Below are 18,208 nucleotides of genomic sequence, written 5' to 3' on the forward strand. Positions count from 1 at the left end.
GGATCGAGTCCCACGTCGGGCTCCCTGCATGGAGCCTGTTTCTCCCTCTGCCTGTGTCTCTGCCTCTCTCTCTCTCTCTCTCTCTCTCTCTCTCTCATGAATAAATAAATAAAATCTTTTAAAAAAAAGTCAAGAGAGAGAGAGAATCAAAAAGACTTCTTTGAACCGACAGCATGCCAGGGCAAACAGGCCCTAGGGCCACATCCATTTCTCCAGCAGGACCCTGACAATGCAACGCTGCTGGGTGGGCACCCAGAAATCCCAGGGTCATCGGCCACTCTCACCCTCCAGGTCCTGGTTCCCAACACGGTATGTACCCACCATACCATGTTGGGAGGTGACGCTGGGGAACGAATACAAAGCTGGGATGAAGGCAGCATTACACTTCATCTGCTTCATCCCACATGCAAAGCACAAGCAGACATAAAGAAGAGACAAAGAGAGGATTGAGAAGAAAATACAGATGTCACAGTAAGGCAGGGTGAGAGAGCAAAAGGTGTTGAGACTCAGGTTATGAAGAGGAAGAAAACTGGAAGACAAGGGAAAGAGGAGGAGGAAGGAAACTGCTGTTTTTGGCTTGCTGCATTTATTTCTTTAAGCATACTTCAAGCCATTTTGTAAAAACCTTACTCCTCTGAAGTCCTTCGAATGTTAGTTTAAGAGAACTTTGTTTTGGTCACTGACCAGAACCAAGAGGCATTCCTGGAATATAGTAGGTGCTCAATAAATATTTACTGATTGAATGAATAATGCCCAGCTAGAGTGGGGCACTGTTACTAAGAAGAAAGAGGCTTTTACAGTCACCAGGAAAAAAGAGCAAGACTCTGTTAACAGCTCAGTCCACTCACTTAAATAAGGAGGAATAACACAGGTGCAAACAGAGTCCACGGCTCCTGGTGTAGTCACCACATATTCCCCATATATACATTAGACTGACCCACACTCAAGGTCAAAGGAAAGGGAGGCTGTCCCGGATACAATCCCAAGAGAAAAAGGAGGGTCTCTCTGTAAAAACAGAGAGGGCATCTGGGAAATGCATTCTACCCAGGCAAATGATGTTTATTTTGAAGCCAACGGGCCAAAGCCAGGAAAGGCCCCGGCCATCCCACTGACTCCTTTTGAGAAAGGTGCCAATTTCAACCTCTTGAGAACAGAGGTGACTACAGACTCCTTAAAGAGAAGTAGCAGTTGAGGGGAGGGCAGGATCCAGAAAGGACTGGATTCAAGTCATGACTGGAAGGCCAGTCTACCAATGTTCACGGTGTCCCTTCAGTCCCTCTCCTAAAGATCCTGGAAGGAGTCATCTGTAGATAGTTCAGAAAGTAAACTTTGCCCATAATGAGGAATGCAGTGACTGGGAGATAAAAGTGCTAATTACAAAAGGAGGAAGGGTCAATATCCAGTGCTTCACCAGTCCACTGTAAGGTCTATTGGACATTTCCATAGGCTGCAAGGTCAGCATTTCTGTCTATGGCTGTGCCTAATCTTGAGAGACCATTATTATTTATTACACATGAAGCACTTTCCATCTGCAGAGTGCTTTGGAATTGCTTTTTATTAGTTACTCAGCATTCTTAAATCTAAACACAGCTAAAGCCCTAGTGGACAGGCACAAAACCCATGATTTACTCGTCCATCACACTCAACGGGTCTGCACACCTCCTCCCAAAGACTAGACAAGTTGAAAAAGAGGCAAAGAAAGCACTAAGAATGAGACTTCCCATCCAATCGAACACTCGTTTATGGAGGCCACCTGGCACTTGGCTGGGTATTTGGGGCTCCCCAGGAAGACATACAGAAATAAATGCGACACAGCTCTTGACCTCAAGGAATTTACAGAGCAGGGCTATCTGAGAGGACCTTTACGGTGCCTTCCCACTTGAAGATTTCGTGGTTCTAGGAAAGTATAAATAGGTTTCAAACATCCTGTGCGTGAACATGTTCCTACACGACTCAAAATTTGAACAATTATATAGGTTTAACTCTAGTCCCAAAAATGGAATTGAAAAGAAAGAATACAGCATGGACTGATTGCCCCAATTTTCAATTTCCAGAAGGAAAATAGGCAGCCCCAAATCACATAAGAGGAAATATTAGGACAAATGAGTTCATAATCTCTCTTGAGAGAGAGCACGTAGCCAACCCAAGAACTTACTCTAAGAAGAAAACATAAATTTGAGAGAAGTTTTCATAAAGCCACTTACTACATGCATAGATGCATAAATTACCATCGATAGAACTTACAAATAGTTTGCATATATACGTTAAAGATTATAGCCTTTGGAGCAACTACCCTCTGCAATAAAATATCGCATAAAATCATCAAGTACATTTGGACTTATCACCCAGCAAGACCATCAGAGGAGGGACTGCAGAGTGAGACGATGGGGGTATCCTACATAAATTTTAAATTCCTCTCCAACCTGTGGTTTATGATTCAGTTCTAGAGATCAGCACCTAGCACAAAGCATGGCACGTATTAAATGTTCAATAATTATTAGTTCTCTGTTGTCTAAAATAAATGAAGAACACAGGCAAGAATGAGCAGTCAGAAACCAGAAGTCTTCAATTCTGTTAGCCATCATGGTGCCCTACTTGACAATTAAGCTGTGAAAGTGAGCTGACTGACACATCACCCCACTAATCACCAAGACTGACTCACCAAATACTATGGCTTACACAATTCACTACTAATTAAATACCAGTCTCTGCCATCCTCCCTGATGGAGGAGGTGAGGACACGTGTGTGTGTGTGTTCTATCCTATTTTACTTGCCAGGCTGAAGCTTAAAAAAAAAAAAAAAAACAGCAACAGGCATAAGAGCATGAGACACATCCTCCCTGTGCCATCTCTTTGCCACACGATGCTGGGCAGCCCCTTCTTTTTTTATTCAAGCATCACTTGGCTCCTAAGTAGAATGAGGGCAACATTCCTAAGCCTGCCACCATCACAGACCCGTTGTAAGGCTGTGATGAGTTAAGGGGCATGGAAGGAGTTAGTCCACGGTAGAGCCCTAGGTGAACCTACATCACATATCGCAGTCCACAACGGGTTAGTCACAGTCAATAAATTATTACTTTTTATGACTGGTCTTCCCTGTGGTTTTCGCATGATAGCACTAAGCATTTATAACTATTAAAATGTATGCTTTTTAGCAAAGCAGAGGACATACTCTGTTTGGTTCCCCAAGATCTCCTCTAACTTATGGGTAGATCTATCAAAGAAACCCGGAATCCTGCTGCATTCTTCTCAACTCCACTTACAACCCTGTGGCACCACCTCATCACTGCATGCAGTTTAGCTCATTCACACACCCACCTCCATGGCACCAAAGCGCCCACAGGCGGCTCAGTCAAGATAAATGCCACCCACGGAAGGGAAGGCTGCTGCAAACCCCAATCCCAAAATCTAAGTCCACCAGGTGGAAGAAGATGGTGAAGGGAACTGAATGTTATACTAAAATATATATATATCGGCTGGGATATACAATGAGCAAGGGTCTGCAGAGGGGGCATCCGGTTTGTGCTCTCTTTCAAGTTAAGGAGGATATGGCACAGTCAGAACTTCGTGCAAGCTGATGAGCTCGGCATCGCTCGGGACACTCCGTAAGAGAAATTTGAGACATGAAGGGCCAATCTGGAAATATGTTACATTCATGCTTTAAGAGACCTTCAAGACCCATAAGCACTTCACTTTTCAGGTGGAGAAATGAAGGCCCAGGGACTTGAAGCATCTTGACCAACTCCCAGAGCAAGTTCCCGGCCCAGCTGCCATCAGAACACAGACCTCTTAGCTTTCACCGTCTCTGGAGCGACCATTCCCACATCATCAGCTCCCATCCCACTCGCTCTCCTACTCCCGGACTCGGCAGCCGAGCAGTGGCCAGCTCCAGCCAGGAGGCCACTGCAGCCAGGTGGGGAGGGCAGGGCCTGGCTCTTTGGCCCCAGCAGGGAGGAAGGCCCCTCCACCAGGGCCTCCTCAGAGCAATGCCTTTCCACAACCACGCAGTGTGCTGGAGAGGCACGGGCTGCCTCAAGACCTCTAAGCCCAAGGGCTGCAAGCTTCGGTCAAGGAGCAAAGAAGCCTCCCCTTATCTCAGCAGAGAAAATAATGCCTTGCTTTCAGAAAGGAAACAGGAATGATCCACTTAGGCTGGAACGCCTTCCATGAGGAATGGAAAAAGACCAACTTTTGCAACATAACCGTTGTAGTGTGTTGACAACACACCACTGAACCCAGAAAGGCAAAGGGCATCAGAAATCACGCCTTCTCTCCTAAAGGAAATATGACTGGAGTCCACTCTAGGGCCAGAACTTGGCATTTCTGTCTCTTCCTAACCTTCTTAGCATCCGTGACAGGCAAGTGACTCATCCAATTACTGGCTGGAAAGCCAACACCTCAGTTTCACATCCCTCGTTCCCTTTCCAAAGGTGTGAGGGAGCTGTGGGGGCTGCCTCCTCCGGGTCCTGCTTCTCCCACGAGGGAGCCAGAACTTGTAAGAGAAGGAGACTACTAACAAGGCCGCTCGGAGGCCGTGCTAAGTGCACACCTGTTCCCACAACTCGGTGATGCCATAGCCCAATTCTCCTCTGACAGCAAGAGGGACACGGGTGGGGGGGTGGGGGGACAACCGGGAAGGCACAGTCAACGCATTCATCTCCGCCCTCAGCACGAAGGTATCTGCCAAGCAAAGTCTAATAATGCGTCCAAGGCATATTTAAGGAAATCACAAAGAAAAATTCAAGACCAGGGTTTTGTTTTGTCTTCTTAAGTTCAAACCACAGAAAGTATTTGGAAGAATCAGAAACTACTTTCCGCAGGGAATTCCACAGAAACTGGAAAATCTTGGGCAAAATTAGAACCAAAGAAAACAGAAATAGCAGAGATCTTGGCGATCACCAGATCCAGCCCTGCCACTTTGACTGAAAAAAAAAAAAAAAAAAAAAACGGCCAGAGAGAGAGCTTCACAGCTGGATGGCGGTCGGATGGGCTAAGAACCCACATCTGCTGACTCCAAGAATAATTTCTTAGTCCTCATTCCAAGCTAGCATTGACTTGAACACTGACTCCAAATTAAACCTACATGTGACTGAAAGAAAAGGGAAAATAAACTGTTCTCGGTGGCAGATGCTTGGAACATTGGCTTCTTTCTCCAAACTTCACAGTTCATGTTCTGCATAAGATGGAAACCAGTGGGGTCCTATTTTGTCAGTTGCGAATGCACATTTCTTAGGAATGCATTGCATGTCTGGTATTCTCTCCCAACTCCCTCTCCCTGTGCCTCTTTTTGCCATATATGGCACTGAGCTCTGATGCCTGGGTCACAGAACTCAGGCCTCGGGTATGAACACAATCCGGTTTCTGAGCTGTTTGTCTTTACTGGAAATCTGAAGAATCCATCTAGGAAACATTTACTAAAATGCAAAAGGCAGGAAGAATTGATTCACACCCTGAACTTGGCACAGAGAAAAAGAGGTTTCTTTTGCTCACCCAAAGGTTTGCTAACCGGATCCTGGGGACAAAGTATCAAGTTTAACAAGGGTAGGAGGGTTTCTGTCTCAAGAATTGTGCATGTGTGTGTGTGCGTGCATGCACGCACATGTTCACACAGGTGTTGGGGGGAGAACTGCTCTCACACACGTGAGAGACAAAATGACACTGATAAAGCAAGACACAACCAGCTGGCCCATCAGAACATGTCCTCGGCATTTATCTTTCTTGATATGACTTAGTTACCTCTTCATGTGGTGTCTGACTTTCAAACGCTTGCAAACTATGTTTCAGAAGCAGAAAATCTCTTTGAAAACAGTGCTAATCCACAATTGCCATTCCAATTTAAAACAAAAAAAAATGTTTTAAGTATCTATAATACCAAACGACACTTTTGAAAGGAATTATACAAAGAGAATTCAACACACACATCCTCTAGACATGGAAAACGTAAAAGAAGAGCAATGCCAGGGCAGAAAAGGAGAGCTACATTGAGATGGGGTGAAACTGAGGCTGCCCAAGAATAGAAATGACTTGCCCAATGGCATAGGGTCAGTATGACGAAGCCCGTCTTGATGTGGAGCACAGAAAATCTAAAAAGAAAGCATAAGGGACTGTAGAAGGGCCTTATGACCTCCAAGAGCAAAGAGAGAAAGCCCCCTGTTAACCGTCAGCAGTGCACAACCCTCACTGCAGCACATGGCCACCCACATACTAGCTTTGTGATTTTCAGGAGTGCACTTTCCATCTCCTCGGGGAGGACTAAGAGTGGACAGGGACCACATCCTATATGGCAGGCAGACAGTCCTGCTCAGAATCCAACGTCCATCAGTTCCCTGAAGCAGAACCTGAGCAAGTTATTTATCCTTTCAATATCCCTAGAGATTCATCTGCAAACTGGACATAACCATTTCTACCTTATGGGGTACTTAAAAAGGTTAAACGGGCTTTTTACAAATCATGTACCTAGCAGTGTTTGACATATAAGCACTTAATAAACTGTACCTCTTAATAGCATGTCCCTTCATGATTCCTACTACAAGACGCATGAGTGGTTTGGTGAGATGGTAAAAGTCAAAGAGCCTCTGGTTCAAATCCCCACAGTTTATCTCCTCCTAACCGTGAACTGTGAACCTAACTGTGGAGTCTCCTTTGCGCTGGTGTGGTTGAGATCTTAGCTGAGAGAGGTTCTTTAGAAATTGTCTTGCAATGTGAAAATGGAAAGTACAATTATAAAGGTCAGAACCTTCTTTGGGGAATAACAGTGTCGTGTGAATGTGGGTGCCACATAAATACCAGTGGAGGAACAAGAGGCAGCCCATGCTCTACTGTCCTCACAAAAAGCAAATTCAGGGGCGCCTGGATGGCTCAGTCAGTGAAGCATCCGATGATTGGTTTGGGCTCAGGTCGTGATCTCAGGGTCATGAGATCGAGCCCCCAAATTGGGCTTAGTACTCGGTGCAGAGTCTAAATGGAATTCTCTTTCTTCCTCTTCCTCTGTCCCTTTTACTCATGCTCTCTCTCTCTCTCTCTCTCTCCCTCTCAAACAAATAGATAAATCTTTTTGAAGAAGGGAAATTTAGAGTTTAAAAAAAAAGTTTCCTTATAAATAGCTTGACTGCCATGCTACTCCTTTCATAAATGTTCCTGAGACAAACGCTAGGCCCAGAACCCTACCATGGTAGCAAGGATTGCTGCAAACTACCACTCAGCGCAGAGTAATGAGTAATAATGAAATGCTAGCCAGGGGGTGCCCTGACTCACAAGCCAGGCATGACCCTGGTGAGGAGGCCTGGGGAAGAGTCACCTGAAGTGACCAAGCTAAAAGGCCTTCACCACGTAGAATGTCATAGCCGATGTGAGGAAACAGCAAGGGTCTGCTTTCCCTCTGGGTCCCTCTTCCTTGTTCACACAGGTGCCACTTTCTCAACTCTGACAGATGTCCATGGAGGTGGAAAGCGTAAAGAAGACAGTACTGTGGTCCTAGGGGCTGCCAGTGGTCTTGAAGCACCTCCAGGACCATGGTTTTCACAGTAGGTTCCTCAGAGGCACAGAGTTCTGGAAACACAAGCTGGCCCAGGGTGGAAGCCTATTGACTCCTCCAACCACAGCACCACCGTATAACTACACTTTGGTTATCTCACCTACTGGGATTTCACATCACATGTCGTGAGGGGTCTGACAAAGGACTGTACAGAGGAGAAAGGTCTGAAGACACTGAGGCCCAAAGAGCCTGCTGTCGAAAGTGGTACAGCCAGTAAATGCTTGGACCACACAGAGCTTTCCTGGAAGAAGGCCTGGGAATGAGAGGCTGATGGGAAACCAGCAGAGAAGGTAAGAAAGCTCCAGAGGGCACGCACTGCAACTAGAGAGATCAACCCAGGCGCCCAGAAGGCTGGAAATCTCTAGAAGGGTTGGAGAAGCCAGAAGTGAAGGATCATGGGAGCTAGACAGAACAGGTATCCTGGGTCTGGAACTTCTTTACCTTCTGTCCTCCGTGCTCATCTCTGAGACTCACACCCAGGCAAACCGTCCCAGGAGAAAGGCCTCCCCGCTTGGGGCTGGGACCTGGGAGGAGGGGGGCGGACTGGACAAAGGGCAGCACCCGCTCTTACTCTGACCATGCGTATGCTGCGCTGGCACCTCGGGGGGGACTCGGGGGGGAGAAAGCCCTCGGAGACGACGACGGACGTGAGCTCTCCATTCCTCCATCTTTGCACAGGCCAAATAGGGATAAGGGATCCACATCAACCCAAGAGTTGTCTGGCAAAAGCACAGGGAGGGCCCTCCAATCTGCTTAGTAACAGCAATAGAAAGTGCTAAATAAGTGAGTCAAGAAATATTTCTGGAAGAGCTATTCAACTGGAATGCTTGGAGAGCCACCCGCATTGCAATAACTCGATCTGTCCTCATCGTTTAGAACACGCACGAGCCCGGCTTGAAAAAGGGGACTTCGCAGCTCCAGAGGCAGCCAAATAAATAAATACACACGTAGAAATCGCTCGGTGGCTTTACCGAAGTTAGCAGGGAGAAAGTTATGTTCGCAATAAGGATGTGATTTCATTCTTCTCTCTCTGTCTCATTTCACATCTTTTCCCCAACCACTTTTGGTAGTGAGCAGTTTGTCATGCATCCAAGGGAAGCGACACAGCCTCCTGCGTGGCCGATCCATCTAAAAAACATATCATCTGTCTGTACGGCAGAAAGCCCAGTTGGAATAAGCAAGTTCTGTGCGTTCAACTAGAAAACACTTCTTGTTCTCGCTGTCAAAATAATTCTGTATTAAACTTCTGGGATATGTGACTAATGTGCCTGGAACCTTTTGGAGCGACTGGTTTATTTATTTTAGGGAGGGGAGCGCGGCTGCTGGCGGCGGGGGTGGTGACAGAGAAAGAGGAGGAGGAAGAGAAGAGGAGGGGAGGAATGGGAAACAGGGAAGAGGCAGAGGGGCCCGCCCGGCTCTGGCGGCCCCTGGAGTCTGCACGGCTCGCTTCAGCCCCAGAAGCCCGAGGAGGAGGAGCTGGGCCAGGCCAGGAGGGAGAAGACAGATAAAGACTGGCAGTGCACCCGTCCCAGAGTCAAGGCTGCCCAACAGTTCCTCAAAAGACTCGGGAAACGAAAAAGTAAAAGCAAAACAAAACACACACACTTCATCAGAGTAATCCTATCACAGCTCCTTCCAAAACCCATAAAAGCTCCCTACTGCTTATGGGAAAAAGCCCCAAACACAGCAGTGGGACACGGGAAACTTCTATGATTTGATCGAGAAGCCTCACCTCCCTGCACCTTCCAGATGCAGCCTGCCACCCACCCTCCCACCACCCCCAGGCCAGTTCCTCCACATAGTCTCATGCCTCTGCTAGTCCCTCTGTCTGTCTGGAAGACGCGACTCTTCTCCCTCGTTCATCACAGCCTAGCTATCTTTCAAGGCCTAGAATGTCGCCGCCCACAGCAAAGCCTTCCCGAGTGGCAGCCAATGGACACCTTACCCTCCGCATGCTCCTAACTCCGGCATCGATCACTTGACAGCCTGCCCCCAGGTACTCCCTGCTTGTTGGCACACCTGTCTGCCGGCTCCCTGGCCCATCTTCCCTCCCCAAGCACCCACAGTGTGCATGCATATGCAGGTACCAGGTACCGAGTGCTCTGCAATCATTGGTCCTCTGCACCTTTCTCGGGATGCCCCAGAGTAGTCTGAGGGCTGCATTCACCAAGCACTAAGTGCATGTATGCCCATCATTGATCCTTTGTGCCTTCCACAGCAAAGCACCTTTAGCTTTGAAAAAAGTTGAAAGACAAAAAAAAAAAAAGAAAAGAAAAAAAATCAGCTCAGAGATCTTCAGAAAAAAAAAGGTGGGGGATTTGCTCGTGCTGAACCTCTACAATCAGCACCTGGGAGCTGCTCTTCTCCAGCCTCAAACAGGTCATGTTGCTAAAGTCTCCTCTCCTGCTCTGAGCCAGAAGTGGGTGGAAGGATGGGACACTAAGTGAGGAGGGGGTGACAGGAGGGGACACTTCCAGGGGAAACAGACAAGGTGATGAGGTCAATAGATCTAAAACCCATCAAATAGGTTGAAATCACCTGCCTACTTTCTGTTTTGTTTTGATCCCCCCCCCCCATTTTCTTACTTGTAACTAGTTATATATTAAGAAGGGAAAGAAGGGAGGAGGTGTTTAGAGATGGAGAACAGGACGGGGCTGCAAGCAGGACGAGGATGAAAGAAATACTGAGCTGGCTGCGTGCTGCTGGTCAGCTCTGGCAGTCCCACCTCCTGAACTTTCTCTCCACAGTTACTTGGCAGAGACAGCTTCAGAAAACAGTTTGCACTTTCCTTCTCCAAACCCGCCCTCCCTCCCCCACCTCATTTAAAAAATGAGTTCCAACCTCCTAAAGAGGAAAAGGAAAAATGAGACCCAATTCACTTCACATTTTCTACCACTTAAGGAAAACCATTTCTTGGAGTGAATGCTTTATGATTCAGAGAATAACCTTACTCTCTCATCCTGCTTCTCTCTACTTCTGCAACCCCCTCACATCCTTTCTTCAACTTGGAAGTAATCCTCTGCCCTCAGAGAAGAGCCCTCCTTCCATTCAAAATCTTCATCTCCCTCCCTCTCTCTCTCACTCTCTCTAAATCTCCCACTCCTTCGCTCTCTTTCTCACTCTCTCTCTCTCACACACACACAAGTTTTGTTTCTATTGTTTACCTTCATAAGAAAACAATAAATACCCATAAAGGTAATTCATTTATTCATTCATTTATTCATCTTTAAATAAAGCTTAATAAGCACCTACTCTGAAAGAGCTAATATTCTAACAGGGCCCATCAGAAACTGTACAGAGATGCCAACGGTGATGTCACAGGAGAAGCATACGGGATAGACCACCTGAGCCCGAGGAACTGCGGAAGCCTTCCCACGGAGGACACCCGCAACACGGTAGACTCCCTATGACAATCTGTTAAAAGAATTAATGAGTATGTTGAATGAGTGGAGAAATAAAGAAATGGATAAAGATGTATCTGAGTTTAGCCTCAAAAGGATGAGGAAGATTTGGACGGGCACAAATCAGAGAGCCAACAGTTCACAGGTGAGGATCACAGCTGCACAGAGGCAGGGAAAAGAGAGGCCCAACTCAGGAATGCCCAGAAGCCTAGTGCAGAAGGGAAACACTATCGTTGGAGGCCATGGAGAGGTATTCACTTGACACACTCACACCCTGTAGTACTTGCTACATGATGGGTCATGTAGTCCCCGGTTTGCTTTTAGAAATACTAACTCATTTAATCCCCATAACAACCCTACTTCCATTTCACATAGGAGGAACCAAAGCCCAGGGAGGGTCAATAACCTCCCCAGATAAGAGGGTTGGCGGGTGGTGGAGGAGCCTGGCTGCAAAGTCTGGCTCTCCACTGCTGCATTATTCCATCCCGATATGATATCAGTATCCTCTGGACAGGCCCCCAAGGGCCAGACCAAGGAGTCCATGCTTCATTCTACAGGCAAAAGGAGTCAACTCAAGGTTTGGGGAGCTAGAATAGGAGGGTCACATTTAGGGAGAATATTTTGCATTTGTGAACTAAGATTTATCAGAGCTCATGGATGGATTAGGGAATAAGAGATGAATCAAGTTCAACATCAGTCCCTACCCACCCCACCGTGGCCAGCCACACGCTCCTAAATCAATGTTTCACTGTCATGTACGCCGTCCAACAGGATATACAGTAATTTTTCTCTGTGTATGCTCACACCCTGCAATTTGATTTTTTATATATATATATTTGTATATATATTAGAATAGTCTGTTCAGATCTGGTTTCCGGGCCAAAGATTCCACAGAGCCTGCCATGAGGGACAGCATGGCCGCAGTCGGTGGTGAATGGCCTCCCAGCCCAGCCTCATGCTCCGAAAGGCAGCATTGTACATGTACTGAATAGCCACAAAAATAGCTCGGCTAAAGGACACAGGGAAAAAAAAACTGCACTCTTTAGAACTGACGTGTTTTTCCTTTTCTCTCTCTACCACTGCTTCTATGACCTAGTAAGGAGGTATCACGGTGGAAGAAGCACTGGGCCAGAGTTCAGGCAGCCAGGATTTGGGTGTTGATTGCCACTTTCTTTTAAACGCCACCTCTGACAAGCTCTAGGCCTCAGTTTTGCTATCTGTAAAATAAGAGGCTGGTTCTCAACTATAGTGGTTGTTGCCCTGTATTTGAGAGAGAGAGAGAGAGTGAGAGTGTGTGTGTGTGTGTGGTGGTATGTGTGGGGTGTCAAGACAGATACGAGTGCATTTTGGTTGACATAGGATTTTTTTAACCTTATATCTTTCCAAAATGTTCTATAAAGTAGAGCCAAAAACTAGGGTATGGAGGGTGAGTTGGCTGGCTATGTGGGGTTACAGAGCAAAACAGATTTCCACAAATAAAATGTCATACTTGGGGGCGCCTGGGTGGCTCCGTCAGTTAAGCATCTGCCTTCGGCTCAGGTCATGATCCTGGGGTCCTAGGTTCAAGCTCCGCATGGGGTTCCCTGCTCAGCAAGGGAGGGGTCTGCTTTTCTGTCTCCTCGTCCCTCCCCCCTGTTCGTTCTCTCTCTCTCTCTCTCTCTCTCTCAAATCAATAAATAAAATATTTAAAAATAAATACATAAATAACATGTCATTGTGGTTCCCTTGGTAAAGGGTGACATAGATCATTTTCCTTTGTTTTAGACTTTCCCTATACATACTAAATTAAGTCACCTGAGGTGTTTTCCAAAACTTTAACAATGATTATCATTGATGAATGGATTTGAGGAAACTTTTCCTGCGTTTGTTCTACTCTTCTGCACGGTTTAAATTCTCTTCGGCCAAACATTTTTTAAGAAATAATAAAACTACAGCATTTGAAAATAAAAGACAAGAGAAAGCCTAAAAATGAAGAAAAAACAAAAGTCAAAACTCACCCCCGCAGCCTCCCTACACTTACCCGAATACATTTTCTAAACCCTAATCTTCCTGCGCTGGCAGCCACAGCCAGTGGACGCAGCACACTGTGGGGGTAGGGGCCCCCCTCGTTCCTTCAACTCGGTGCTTTCCCTTTTTTCCCCAATTAATTGAAATCCATTACTATGTGGTGACAAGTACGGTGAGGACAGTGGCTTCCCTCACACAGCTGTTGTTGAGGCCCAGCGGCTAAAAAAAGACTGCAAGCACTTTGTCAATATAGGGTGTTTAATCACTGAGCAGACATGAAGTCCTCCTGGGGGACTGTAGCGATGGGCACCGCATTTCTATGGCTTAGCTTCAGTGATGATGATGACGACGACGATGGCAACAACAACAACAACAACAATCATAATCATAAGCAGCTCACCCACTGGACACCCTGGCCTTGCCGCCAATCACTAAAAATACAAAGAAGCAGACTCCTTTCTCCAAGCACAAGACACTCCACATTATCACATCCTGTTAAAACAGGGCAGGTTTTATTCATAATAGCTGCGGGTCTTACAGGTGATTTTTATTTTCTTCTTCGGCTCTCATTCCCCATTTTCTCAATCTTCTACATGAGAATGCATTGCTTTTATACTTCCAAAAAAAAAAAAAACACACACACACAGAAGATCATTTTTAAAGACTTGTAAACAACCACCACCATAAATAAGCCAGGCTCTCCTTTCACAGAGTTTAAACATGAGCCTTCCTCACCAGTGAGCCTGCAGGGGATATTCTGTAACTAGGTCACCGGATTTCACTCCATCCCAGTGTACCTCTCCAAATGTTCACCAAAGCCACCAATATCTCATGAGGTTAATTTTGGACAACTGCTGAGTTGAACTAAAAGGAACACATTTAGTCAAAAAGCATTTAGGGAATGCCTCTAATATTCTTGGCACAGCAGGAGTCACCAACATGAAGAGGCCGCCCCACCCTCCAGAAACCTACAGAAGGTAGGAATTAATACACACGCATAAATAGGAATAGCTCAAGGTACAATGTGATAAGTTCTAAAAGCGTTCCAGCTCAAAGCAGTGTGGGGGTTCTAGGAAAGGAAAGGTTATTTCTAGCTGCTGGGATGAGGGATGGCTTCGGGACAGAGTTAATGTCTCAGCAGGACGAGAAACACCAACAAAGGCAAGGAGGGGAGCAGATCCGAATCCAGAGTACAGTTCAGCTGGCCGGAGCCCAGGGGCACTGAAGAGTGGCCTTCACTCTGGAGAGGAAGACTGTGTCAGACGGTCCTGAGGATACGGGACACCAAGCTAGGGAGTTGGGGTGTACTGGCTTGGCGGGGGGGGGGGGGGGGGGGGGTGCACTGTCTCCACGTGCATCCAGGTGCCATAGCAACCGTTTCACCCGAAGCCATCCTTTTACATGTAGGAGTAAATTAAATGAGTGAAGAAAAAGTAGAGACGACAGACAAATACCTAAGTTAGTATAAACAAGCCACAATATGTTCCCAAGTAAAATCGATGGGAGTCACCGTGAATACCTCCCAAACTAGAGAACACATGCCCTCGGTGATGAAAATCTGGTGAGTGTGGGGAGAATGAATGAGGAGGGAAATAGCAGAAGTCATGGCTCGGCCTTTCGGTGGTTCCCAGTGAGCCAGGCCAAAGCGGCTCAATCCCCTGCTCTGGAGCCACTCATTCAAACTTCTGTGTCCATTCCTGTGACACCCTCTCCACAGCCTGAGCCACCGCAAAGAAGCACCAATGCTTTTGGTGAGGAAATTCTCCTTCTCGATGGGATGATAACATCATAAGAATGAAGGTTTGCTAGGGTCAGGAAAAAAAAAAAAAAAAAAGCATACTGTATCCGAAAGAGAAGGAAAAAGGAAAAGAAAAGAAAGTAAAAAAAGAAAGAAAAGAAAAGAAAAGAAAAGAAAAGAAAAGAAAAGAAAAGAAAAGAAAAGAGAGAAAAGAAAAGAAGAAAAGAGAAAAAGAAAAGAAAGAAAAGAGAAGAAGAAAGAAGGAAGGAAGGAAGCAGGCGAGCAAAAGAGCAGAGACGGCTTTTCTGCCCCTAAAACATCGGTTCTTCCCCCTTGCTGAACAGTATCATCCCTCGGGGTACTCGTTTTTTTAAAAATTCAGATACTCAGGGCTCCACTCTGGCCTATTCCAACCAGAATGCATACAGGGGAGTCCCAGGCACAGTCACTATTACACAGCTCCCCAGCTGACTTTAACACGCAGCTGGGGTTGAGAGTCACTGCTGGCAGTCTGGGCAAAAATGCTCAGAAGAAACTGAAAGGTCAAATAAATGAGAAGAACTGACAGCCTGTTGGGCTCAAGTTCAAAGTAACCCCTAATCACATACTGGTTGCTTTTCAAGGCCTCTCTCCCCCTGGTTGGGGGCATCCAGGGTGAGCTCTTTATAGGAGAGTATCAGGTTCCCCTGAGCCTGACAGCAGAGGCCAGGGGAGGGTCACCAGCATCATGTAATCAGTGAAGGTGGGTGCTCACAACGGAACACAAGTGAAGGCCATCGGGAGAGCGAGAGCCAGCACCAGCCCAAGCGAAGCTCTGTGCAGTACTGTCATGGGATGGGGACAAGGAGGAGCACGTAGATCTCGAACTCCAGCCGTCAATATCATGGCAGCATAGGGTGTAAGAAGGAACTTTGCAATTAGACACACGCTGGCTCTGTCACTTTCTATGTGATTGTAAACAAGTGCTTTAATCAATCTGAGCCTAAATTTCCTTACTTGCAAAGGAGGAATTAGAATATATGCCTTGCATATTGTTTTTCTTTTAGGATTTGGAATAACAGGGTACACAGTCTGGCCCACGCTAGGTGCTCAGGCAATACATGTCAGTGAATACATTATCATTATAATTATTAAGCAAATAAAACCAACCCGAAATTGTCTCCAAGATGGCATGCCATCACCAAACCAGGAATTGAAGACAAAAACCAGAAATACATGTGGTAGGCAACCAAACCTGCATCTCCCAGACCAGGAGGAAGTATTATTTCTACTCCCAATGTCAACTCAACCCCAGCGTGCTTAACCGTAGATGTCAAGTCATTGCTTTTCAGTCAGGCCTCTCGGCAATTACAAACTGGCTCAGACTTCAAAAGTCATTAGGTCTCACCTTTCCTCTATCCAAACCTTTGCCACGCGAGAGAATGGCAAAGTTGAAAGGTCTTTGGAAGTGACCATCTGCCCACCATGCAAGGCTTGCCAGAGCCACATGGCACCAGAGGAGCATGTCCATCTTCAAGAGGGTGGTCCATTTCAATTACACTTAGAAGTCAATAGCATAAAACCATAAACACAACACTAATTAACGAGTTTACCAACACTTCTTATTAGACACGTGGTAGAGAAATTACGTGCTTACTCTGTAGGTGCCAGGGTCAGCACTAGAGTCAGGGCTAAAATCCAGAGCTGTGGAATTCCATGCACCAGGATGGCAAAGGGGTCAGATGCTCAGACTCCACCACGACCAGGTACCCTAGACACTAATGTCCTTCCCTTCTCTAAGCTGTGGGTTCCCATTCTTTAATGAGAGGATACTCCTTGATTTCCTTAAGGATTATTAGAGAACGAGTGGGTAGTGACCATGGAAACCATTTGTTCCAGTCTGACCTTGAGACACCTACATCTTGCCTTCCCGTACAAAAGCTTAAAAATCCACTGATAGAAAATTTGTAGCTATTTCCTGCTTGGGTCAAATGCCACTAGCTGAGCGTCAGAGTCGATATTAAGCCAAATCTGGGGCTGAAATCTATCAGCAGCAGAATCTGAATTTCATTGATACCAGAATAAATATGAAATTTCTCAGTGTTGAAGATAACCGGTAATTGATGTTGCTGTACAGGATTTTGAAGGTTTTCCTGATCATGAGATGTTGAGGACACAAATTTGGCATCCTACTTGCAATGTGTCTTCAAAAACATGTGAAAAATTCCTAAACAGGCCCTTTCTGGAAAGATCTGTGGACTTAAGTAGAATTAAACAACTAAAACTAAGAAAAAGTTCTTAATGGACATTCTTTTTAATGTTATAAAATGCAACTACCCGTGACGTGCTCATTTGGACATGCAGTGTGTGTGGATGGGAGCAGGGAGTCAGGAAGACTTCCAGAGAGTAGAACACATAACCCCAAATGCAAGTTGCAAGCCCTGAATCTATGAACACCATCAGAGGAAGAGGTGCTCTGGAACGGCATGCCAGGTGGCAGCATGTACAGGAAAAGCCACAAATTTCACGGCCTTTCACATCCTGTTTTGAGTCTCAGTCCTGTGACTACTACCTCTGTGACCTGGGAGAGTAACATAAAGTCTCTGAACCTCAGTTTCCTCATCTGTAACATGGGGCGGTATCTGTATTTTGAGCGCACGTTGGAAAGATGGTCCATGGTGCCCAGTAGAAGCGCCTCGCATGGACCCTGGCTGTGGATATGACATTCCAGATTTCCTCTGCTCCTCTGCAGTTAGGAACCCACACACTTGGTGGATGGGCTCAGCCTGCTTAAGCGGCACGCTGCCCTATGAGATGCTTTATAACCCTGTTGCTGAAGCAATCAGGAGGCTTTCCATGTCTCCACCAAGGCAAGGGGTACTTTCCCAAGAAAACGTGATAGGAATAATATTTAAGTGAGCCACCCAAACATTTTCTAACTTCCCTCGCATGAGGCAGGAGTGAGTCAGAATGTGAAGGTTTATCTGTGTTTATCCAGCACGACACGGAGGACAGAGATGCTGTGCTATGACCGGTGAGTGTGGCTGAGAAAGACAAGGCCTCCAGGGGACTGAATAGTCAGGTATCCATTTCTGCTGGAAGTCCTATGGGGAGGTGACACCACAGGAAGGCGACAAACCTTCAGTAACAGATGCCCTGGGGATTTTTGATCATTCAGCTACACAAGCCTCATCTCTTACCTGAGGAGAGGCGATGAAGGAATTCTACCCAATGCATCTGGTGGGCCTGAGTCTGTTGATACCCCAAAGAGGAAGATGCATGTGGAGCAGGGAATATTCTTCTCTATATCCTTCAAACCCTTTGCTCTGATTCTTCCTTCTCTGAGCAATGCCTCTGCCAACCAATCCCATTTCCACAGCATCTGAGGCAGAGCACAGATACTGGCAAGCCAATTAATGCAAAGCTCTTGCTCCCAGGCATGTATGAAAACGGCACTGGGTTGATCCTGGGCTGCCTTCTGCATCTGACTAATGCAAACCAATTTCCTCCCCATCCCACCATGGAAGCCCTGATTTGCTATTTTCAAAA

At 46.4% G+C, this 18,208-nt stretch overlaps 1 protein-coding gene across 22 annotated transcripts in view; it reads right to left on the bottom strand.

Annotated features, from left to right (window-relative positions):
• The window catches only part of LOC121477519 (LIM domain containing preferred translocation partner in lipoma), a 667,092-nt gene that overhangs the window by 557,068 nt on the left and 91,816 nt on the right, over positions 1-18,208 (bottom strand). The gene's annotated exons all lie outside the window — the stretch shown is intronic.

This window comes from Vulpes lagopus, chromosome 17 (genome assembly GCF_018345385.1).
Source record: "Vulpes lagopus strain Blue_001 chromosome 17, ASM1834538v1, whole genome shotgun sequence".
NCBI classification, from domain to species: Eukaryota; Metazoa; Chordata; class Mammalia; order Carnivora; family Canidae; genus Vulpes; species Vulpes lagopus.